The sequence below is a fragment of the Salmo salar genome, chromosome 04 (assembly GCF_965601325.2).
Source record: "Salmo salar chromosome 04, fSalSal1, whole genome shotgun sequence".
Classification (NCBI taxonomy): Eukaryota; Metazoa; Chordata; class Actinopteri; order Salmoniformes; family Salmonidae; genus Salmo; species Salmo salar.
The window spans coordinates 66,258,368-66,268,190 of NC_138294.1; positions in this window are offsets into that span (position 1 = coordinate 66,258,368).

Consider the following 9,823-nt stretch of genomic DNA (forward strand, 5'->3'; position numbering starts at 1 on the left):
CGCCACTAGGGAGGCCTTTGAACACAGGCTTAACACCTAAAAAACATTTTGTACTTTTTTTTATTTTTTTACACTTTTAACATAGGCCAGGTCCTGTTGTTACCTCATATCCCAGCAATCAGTGGTGGAAAAAGTACCGTCACGAGTGTGTCCGATACTCAAGTAAAAGTGAAAGTCACCCAGAAATACTACATGAGTAGACATGAGTATCAAAAGTAAATGGAATTGCTAAAATGTACTTAAGTATCAAAAGTAAAAGTATAAACCCTTTCAAATTCCTTATATTAAGCAAACCAGACAGAATTATTTTTTATTTTTTATTTATTGGCGGATAGCCAAGGGCACAAACCAACACTCAGACATAGTTTACAAATGAAGCATTTGTGTTTAGTGAATCAGCCAGATCAGAGGCAGTAGGGATGACCAGGGATGTTCTCTTGATAAGTGTGTGAATTGGACAATTTTCCTGTCAAAAGGTAACAAGTACTTTTGGGTATCAAGGAAAATGTATGGAGTAAAAAGTACATTATTTTCTTTGGGCATGTAGTGAAGTAAAAGTAAGAGTTAGCAAAAATATAAATATTCAATAAAGTACAGATACCCCAAAAAACTACTTAAGTAGTACTTTAAAGTATTTTTACTGAAGTACTTTACACCACTGCTAGTGATAATGCCTTCCTTGCATTGTACCTGGGATGAAAACACTTCAATTTGCTCAACTTGCCATTGGCTCAACTTACCCCATGGCGATTGGCTCAATTTACCCCAAGGCAAACATTTTGACTATATAAGACCACACAGCTAGGTTTAGGACCTCATATTGAAGCTTATAGAGACTCCAACTGATGTATAGAACAATCTTAACAATCTAACTTGCTTACCACTTCTTCCATGTGGTTTCTTCCCTCACATACTCCATGAAATGATGGCCTCTTCCTAAATATTTTGTAAAATTATACATTTTTGTGTATGATTTCCAAGAAACAAGAGTGGCTCAACTTAGCTTACCCCTTGGGTTCAACTTACCCTACTCTACCCTACAGGTAACAACTGTCTAAAAACAATGGGAACCTAACATCAATTTAATTCAACATTCTGCCCAAGATACATTTTCTCACTCTAGTGTCATTAGTGTATTGATGAGTGAGTTTATGGCTTGATATTTGGGATATCCTACAGTACAATTGCTAATGGTGTTACCACTTGAATGGTGTTGCTGGGTAAGTAAGTGAATACTTTACATACAGTGGGGCAAAAAAGTATTTAGTCAGCCACCAATTGTGCAAAAAAAGATGAGAGAGGCCTGTAATTTTCATCATAGGTACACGTCAACTATGACAGACAAAATGAGAAAAAGAAATCCAGAAAATCACATTGTAGGATTTTTAATGAATTTATTTGCAAATTATGGTGGAAAATAAGTATTTGGTCACCTACAAACAAGCAAGATTTCTGGCTCTCACAGACCTGTAACTTCTTTAAGAGGCTCCTCTGTCCTCCACTCGTTACCTGTATTAATGGCACCTGTTTGAACTTGTTATCAGTATAAAAGACACCTGTCCAAAACCTCAAACAGTCACACTCCAAACTACACTATGGCCAAGACCAAAGAGCTGTCAAAGGACACCAGAAACAAAATTGTAGACCTGCACCAGGCTGGGAAGACTGAATCTGCAATAGGTAAGCAGCTTGGTTTGAAGAAATCAACTGTGGGAGCAATTATTAGGAAATGGAAGACATACAAGACCACTGATAATCTCCCTCGATCTGGGGCTCCAAGCAAGATCTGACCCCGTGGGGTCAAAATGATCACAAGAACGGTGAGCAAAAATCCCAGAACCACACGGGGGGACCTAGTGAATGACCTGCAGAGAGCTGGGACCAAAGTAACAAAGCCTACCATCAGTAACACACTACGCCGCCAGGGACTCAAATCCTGCAGTGCCAGACGTGTCCCCCTGCTTAAGCCAGTACATGTCCAGGCCCGTCTGAAGTTTGCTAGAGAGCATTTGGATGATCCAGAAGAGGATTGGGAGAATGTCATATGGTCAGATGAAACCAAAATATAACTTTTTGGTAAAAACTCAACTCGTCGTGTTTGGAGGACAAAGAACGCCGAGTTGCATCCAAAGAACACCATACCTACTGTGAAGCATGGGGGTGGAAACATCATGCTTTGGGGCTGTTTTTCTGCAAAGGGATCAGGACGACTGATCCGTGTAAAGGAAAGAATGAATGGGGCCATGTATCGTGAGATTTTGAGTGAAAACCTCCTTCCATCAGCAAGGGCATTGAAGATGAAACGTGGCTGGGTCTTTCAGCATGACAATGATCCCAAACACACCGCCCGGGCAACGAAGGAGTGGCTTCGTAAGAAGCATTTCAAGGTCCTGTAGTGGCCTAGCCAGTCTCCAGATCTCAACCCCATAGAAAATCTTTGGAGGGAGTTGAAAGTCCGTGTTGCCCAGCGACAGCCCCAAAACATCACTGCTCTAGAGGAGATCTGCATGGAGGAATGGGCCAAAATACCAGCAACAGTGTGTGAAAACCTTGTGAAGACTTACAGAAAACGTTTGACCTGTGTCATTACCAACAAAGGGTATATAACAAAGTATTGAGATAAACTTTTGTTATTGACCAAATACTTATTTTCCACCATAATTTGCAAATAAATTCATTAAAATTCCTACAATGTGATTTTCTGGATTTTTTTTCTCATTTTGTCTGTCATAGTTGAAGTGTACCTATGATGAAAAGGCCAGGTCTCTCTCATCTTTTTAAGTGGGAGAACTTGCACAATTGGTGGCTGACTAAATACTTTTTTGCCCCACTGCATATCAAATTACTTATTGTCTCTTATAGCACAGAATGCTAGAGGGTGACATAAGTGTACAATATCTCAGTTTTGCTTAAAGAGAAGGTTGGCCAGTGTCTAGCCAGGTAACACCAGGAAGAGACAATTTAAGTAAATGCTAAAAGGAAATGTAACAGCCCTCAATATGCCAATGCAAAAACAGGATAATATGGACATGACAGTATGAGGGAAAAAATGATATGATTAAGAGTATGAGAACTTTGATTGGTGATAAACTAGCTTCTGTTAAAATGTAATTATTAGTTCGAACATATATTTTTTATTTATTATCTTTTATTTTTTTCTTTGACGTTCTTATTTCTTTGACAGCAATCAAAGTTGAAGCAGTCACCATCACAATATCTGAGCTCGATTATTTTGTCTAAATAGGAAGAGTCGATTTTGAGAAGCCTATCTGGTTGGTCATGTTTACTGTATATTGCTGGCTAAAATTACGTATTTGAGATGGGAGTGTTACAGGTGAGGAAGCGCCTGTGAAGATCATATGGCCAGACAACACCGGATGTTAGTTCACTCCAATATGGGGAAAAGTGGAGGGGAAGGTTTTCTGGTAGACAGTGCAGGACCCAAACTCACGGAGGGTGAAGGAAGCGAGACGGTGGATGGTGGTTGAAAGAGCACGCTTGTTTGAAATGGAAAAGCATTGCGGTTTGTTAAAGAAGAATGGTAGAAAGTGTAAGCAGAGTGAGCTGAAGACAGGAGGGGAAATGGAAGTGAATGAAGGCTTGTATCGGAGGTGGTAGGTACATTTCTCAGAGATCGAGGCTTGCACTGAGGGTCAGGATAAAGATGAGTCTGTGAGACAGTAGGAGTGAAGTTTTCGGAAAAAGTGGACCCTTGCCTTTTGGCTGATCAATTTGTGCTTTCAGGGTGGGTGAAAACAGAGTTGGGTGCTGTGGAATCAGTGAGGGTAACCAGAACTGGTCTTGTGATAATTGTTTGTGTTTCTGCTGGTCAGAGTGAGCAGGCGCTCCGTGTTAAACGAATGGGGACAAGAAATGTGAATTGTTCTGCTCTCAAGAAAAGGGCGCCATTGAAAGGAGTGATTACTGGGGTAGCGGTAAATGTAAAAGTTGACCAACTAAAGAGGAAGATTCCCAGGGTGTTTGTGATGCTCGTCATTTGGTGCAACGCAGACAGGGTGGCGTGAGTGGTGAAACAGAAGAGTCATTGTCTGTTCTTTTGAGTTTTGATGTTGAGTCTTTGCACGACAAAGCGATGTTAGGATATATAAGTTATCCTGTACAAGTTTTTGTGCCGTATACATTACGTTGTTACAGGTGTCAAGCTTATGGGCATGTGGCAGCATTGTGTAGGAGGGAGGTTCCTATGTGTGAGACGTGTGCAGTAGGGCATGAGACAAAGGAATGTGTAGCATTGGGGAAAGTAGTGGTATGTGTTAATTGTAGGGGTGCCCATGGGGCTGGGGATCAGAAATGTGCGAGAGAAGCAGGTTGAGGTTTCCAGTGTTAGAGTAGTGCGGAAGTTGTCATATGCTGAGACAGTGAATAAAGTAGAGGAAGATGGGTCAAGGGGGAGGGATCCTGAAAGGAGTGGTGTGAGTAGTAGATCTGTACCAGTACAGAGGGATAAACCATCAAATGATATATGTTTCAGTAAGATTAGATTTCTTGCATTTATAGCAATGGTTATCAACTGTACTGCAGGGATGGTACGTATGTCCCAGAAAATTGAGGTTGTGGTGACAGCTGCAAAAAAGTATTTGGGTGTGCGAGACGTTAGAAGTGTTACAGGGTGTGTTAAGTGGTGGTTTTCCATCCTTTCAGGCTGTTCACCTGAATTAGAACTTAACAGATTTAAATAGTGGAGTAGGGTGGTGTTATTTTTTATTATTATTATTATTAATTTATTTTTCTGAGTATAGTGTTAGATGGTAAGGTATTTGTTTATTTAGATAGGGCAGGATGTCTCGAGGGTGCTCCAGCAACGTCTTGGCCCCCCTACTTCCCTGCCGAGACAGCAGTGGCAGGGAAATGAGAACCGGCGTTTTACACCTCGATAGCACAAGGACAGGCATCGTGACCACTCTTACAAGCAGCGGCACGCGGCTAAGAAGGATGGGCCCCGGCAGTCCTCCTGAGGTGCTGGCGGTCAGCATCGGCCGTCCTTCCCAAGCCCAAAGGGCAAACTGGGAGAGGCAGGTGGACTCTCACTGGGTACTGGGCACAGTCCTGGGGGGATACAAACTCCAATTCTGATCCCAACCGCCATCCTACAGGGGCATCTGGGTCACCTCGGGGGCAGATGGGGTGAGGAAAAAGGCGCTCCGGTTATAGATAGCCTCGCTCCTGAGCAAGGACGCAACCAGGAAGGTAGAGCCGCTAGAACGGCTAAGTGGATTCTACTCCAAGTATTTCATAGTTCTGAAAAAGGATGGCAGCTTTCGGCCAATCCTGGATCTCAACAACTGTTTAGAGCTCAAGTTCAAGATGCTCTCGCCAGCGCGGGTGTTGCAGGCAGTCTCGAGAGGCCAATGGTTCACCATGCTCGACCTGAAGGATGCGTATTTCCACATTCCTGTTCATCAAGATCACTGGAAGTACCTCCAGTTTGCATTTCGAAGGAGTGGCTTACAAATTGAAAGTACTCCCATTTGGCCTCTCACTGGCACCACGTACATTCACAAAGTGCATGAACGCAGTCCTAGTCCCTATTATGTCCCAGGGCATTCTAGTGCTGAACTACCTGGACGACTGGCTGGTCTGTGCTCAATCAAGAGAGCAAGCTTCAGCAGATACAAGGATAATCTTGAAGCACATTCAAGACCTGGGCCTCACCCTAAACAGGGAGAAGAGCAACCTGACTCTCTCACAGACGGTGGTCTTCCTGGAAATGTTGATCAATTCAACTCTTATAAGAGCAGGTCTCCCTCAGGTGAGATTGGAGAAGATACAGGCCTACCTAGATCGTTTCCGGCTTGGATTAGCCGTGTCCATATTAGAGTGCCAGAAGTTACTCGGCTTCTCTGTTGATTCCGCTGGGCCTTCTTCCCCTCAGGCCACTCCAGAGATTGTTCAACTCTCTCACTATCTACACCAGAGACGACACAGACATCGTCAGCTATTGTATTGTATTTGTATTTATTATGGATCCCCATTAGCTGCTGCCAAAGCAGCCTGTAGGACTTGCCTTGTTGATAAAAAGGCAAAGCATTGCTTTATTATGGACAGACTTCTCCCCATCTTAGCTACTACTGCATCAATATGTTTTGAACATGAAAGTTTACTATCTAGTGTTACTCCAAGCAGTTTAGTCATCTCAACTTGCTCAATTTCCACATTATTTATTACAATATTTAGTTGTGGTTTAGGGTTTAGTGACTGTTTTGTTCCAAATACAATGCTTTTAGTTTTAGAAATATGTAGGGCTAACTTATTCCTTGCCACCCACTCTGAAACTAACTGCAGCTCTTTGTTGAGTGTTGCAATAATTTCAGTCGCTGTAGTAGCTGACATGTATAGTGTTGAGTCATCCGCATACATAGAAACTCTGGCTTTACTCAAAGTCAGTGGCATGTCGTTAGTAAAAAAATTAAAAAGCAAGGGGCCTAAACAGCTACCCTGGGGAATTCCTGATTCTAACTGGATTATATTTGATAGGCTTCCATTAAAGAACACCCTCTGTGTTCTGTTAGACAAGTAACTCTTTATCCACATTATAGCATGGGGTGTAAAGCCATAACACATACGTTTTTCCAGCAGCAGACTATGATCAATGATGTCAAAAGCTGCACTGAAGTCTAACAAGACAGCCCCCACAATCATTTTATCATCAATTTCTCTCAGCCAATCATCAGTCATTTGTGTAAGTGCTGTGCTTGTTGAGTGTCCTTCCCTATAAGCATGCTGAAATTCTGTTGTCACTTTGTTTACTATAAAATAGCATTGTATCTGGTCAAAAACAATTTTTTTCCAGAAGTTTACCAAGGGTTGGTAACAGGCTGATTGGTCGTCTATTTGAGCCAGTAAAGGGGGCTTTACTATTCGGGTCATTCTCGGAATGACTTTTGCTTCCCTCCAGGCCTAAGGGCACACGCTCACTAATAGGCTTAAATTGAAGATGTGGCAAATAGGAGTGGCAATATCGTCTTTTATTATCCTCAGTAATTTTCAATCTAGATTGTCAGACCCTGGTGGCTTGTCATTGTCGATAGACAACAATAATATTTTCACCTCTTCCTCACTGACAGCTGTTGTAGTTTTGGGGTCAGGACGTGGCAGTCTTGTGTGTGTGATTGTTCTGTGTTGGTCTTGTGACTCCTGATCAGGAACAGCTGGGGATCGTTGTTCCTGATTGGGAGTCATATATGTAGGAGTGTGCTTGTCACTGTTGTTGCACCTGACAGGACTGTGTTGGCTGTCAGTTTTGTTGTTTTGTTAATTGCATAGTGTTCGTAACATTAAAAATGACGAACCCTAACTCCGCCGCATTTTGGTCCACTTCTTCCGTAGACAGCCGTTACAGAACTACCCACCACCAAAGGACCAAGCAGCGGAGAAGAGGACAGAGGCAAGTGAGGGAGGAATGTTGGAGGCAGCCCCAATAATTTTTTAGGGGGGGGCACAAGGGCTATTTGGCGGGGCGAGATTACAGCCCCAGGCCAGCTCCCTGTACCCTTGTAGGGCAGACTGGACAGGTCCCGTGCTTTGGGGTTGGGGCTGTGGTGAGGCCTGGGATTTTCAGGCCGGTAGGCAAGGTACCAGCGCCCCGCATGTGCCAGGGCGAAGTAAGCATCGAGCCGGAAGGGGTGATGCCAACCCTGCGCTCAAGACCACCAGTGCGCCCTTTCGGTCCGGTGTTTCCCGCCAGACGCACTAGCATGGAGGTGCGTGTCTCCGGGCTGGCACGTCCTATACCAGCCCCGCGCATCAGGAGTCTAGTGTGTCAACCCAGCCTCGCCAGTCAACCATCACCAGAGCTGCTCGCCAGTCAACAGTCTTCATCAGAGCTGCCCGCCAGTCAACAGTCATCATCAGAGCTGCCCGCCAGTCAACAGTCATCATCAGATCTGCCCGCCAGTCAACAGTCATCGTCAGAGCTGCCCGCCAGTCAACAGTCATCGTCAGAGCTGCCCGCCAGTCAACAGTCATCGTCAGAGCTGCTCGCCAGTCAACAGTCATCGTCAGAGCTGCCCGCCAGTCAACAGTCATCGTCAGAGCTGCCCGCCAGTCAACAGTCATCGTCAGAGCTGCCCGCCAGTCAACAGTCATCGTCAGAGCTGCCCGCCAGTCAACAGTCGTCAGAGCTGCCCGCCAGTCAACAGTCGCCAGAGAGGTCAGACTGCGCTGAACTGCCGGAGTGGTCAGACTGCGCTGAACTGCCGGAGTGGTCAGACTGCGCTGAACTGCCGGAGTGGTCAGACTGCGCTGAACTGCCGGAGTGGTCGGACTGCGCTGAACTGCCGGAGTGGTCGGACTGCGCTGAACTGCCGGAGTGGCCGGACTGCGCTGAACTGCCGGAGTGGCCGGACTGCGCTGAACTGCCGGAGTGGCCGGACTGCGCTGAACTGCCGGAGTGGCCGGACTGCGCTGAACTGCCGGAGTGGCCGGACTGCGCTGAACTGCCGGAGTGGCCGGACTGCGCTGAACTGCCGGAGTGGCCGGACTGCCCTGAACTGCCGGAGTGGCCGGACTGCCCTGAACTGCCGGAGTGGCCGGACTGCCCTGTTCTGCCGGAGTGGCCGGACTGCCCTGTTCTGCCGGAGTGGCCGGACTGCCCTGTTCTGCCGGAGTGGCCGGACTGCCCTGTTCTGCCGGAGTGGCCGGACTGCCCTGTTCTGCCGGAGTGGCCGGACTGCCCTGTTCTGCCGGAGTGGCCGGACTGCCCTGTTCTGCCGGAGTGGCCGGACTGCCCTGTTCTGCCGGAGTGGCCGGACTGCCCTGTTCTGCCGGAGTGGCCGGACTGCCCTGTTCTGCCGGAGTGGCCGGACTGCCCTGTTCTGCCAGAGTGGCCGGACTGCCCTGTTCTGCCAGAGTGGCCGGACTGCCCTGTTCTGCCAGAGTGGCCGGACTGCCCTGTTCTGCCAGAGTGGCCGGACTGCCCTGTTCTGCCAGAGTGGCCGGACTGCCCTGTTCTGCCAGAGTGGCCGGACTGCCCTGTTCTGCCAGAGTGGCCCGACTGCCCGGTTCTGCCAGGGTGCCCGGCCTGTCAGGATCAGCCCGAGTGGTCCTCCTGCCCTCCGGTCCAGCCCGAGTGGTCCTCCTGCCCTCCGGTCCAGCCCGAGTGGTCCTCCTGCCCTCCGGTCCAGCCCGAGTGGCCCGCATGCCTTCCGGCCCAGCCCGAGTGGCCCGCATGCCTTCCGGCCCAGCCCGAGTGGCCCGCATGCCTTCCGGCCCAGCCCGAGGGGCCCTCCTGCTCTCCGGCCCAGCCCGCGGGGCCCTCCTGCTCCCCGGCCCAGCCCGAGGGGCCCTCCTGCTCCCCGGCCCAGCCCGAGGGGCCCTCCTGCCCCCCGGCCCAGCCCGAGGGGCCCTCCTGCCCCCCGGCCCAGCCCGAGGGGCCCTCCTGCCCCCCGGCCCAGCCCGAGGGGCCCTCCTGTCCCCCGGCCCAGCCCGAGGGGCCCTCCTGTCCCCCGGCCCAGCCCGAGGGGCCCTCCTGCCCCCCGGCCCAGCCCGAGGGGCCCTCCTGCCCCCCGGCCCAGCCCGAGGGGCCCTCCTGTCCCCCGGCCCAGCCCGAGGGGCCCTCCTGTCCCCCGGCCCAGCCCGAGGGGCCCTCCTGTCCCCCGGCCCAGCCCGAGGGGCCCTCCTGTCCCCCGGCTCAGCCCGAGGGGCCCTCCTGTCCCCCGGCCCAGCCCGAGGGGCCCTCCTGTCCTCCGGCCCGGCTCGAGGGGTCCGTCTGCCTGGCGCAGCTATTGGCTCCACCGAAGTGGGCGACGCCGAGGGTGGAGCAGGGTCCACGTCCTGCACCGGAGCCACCTCCAGGATAGGTGGG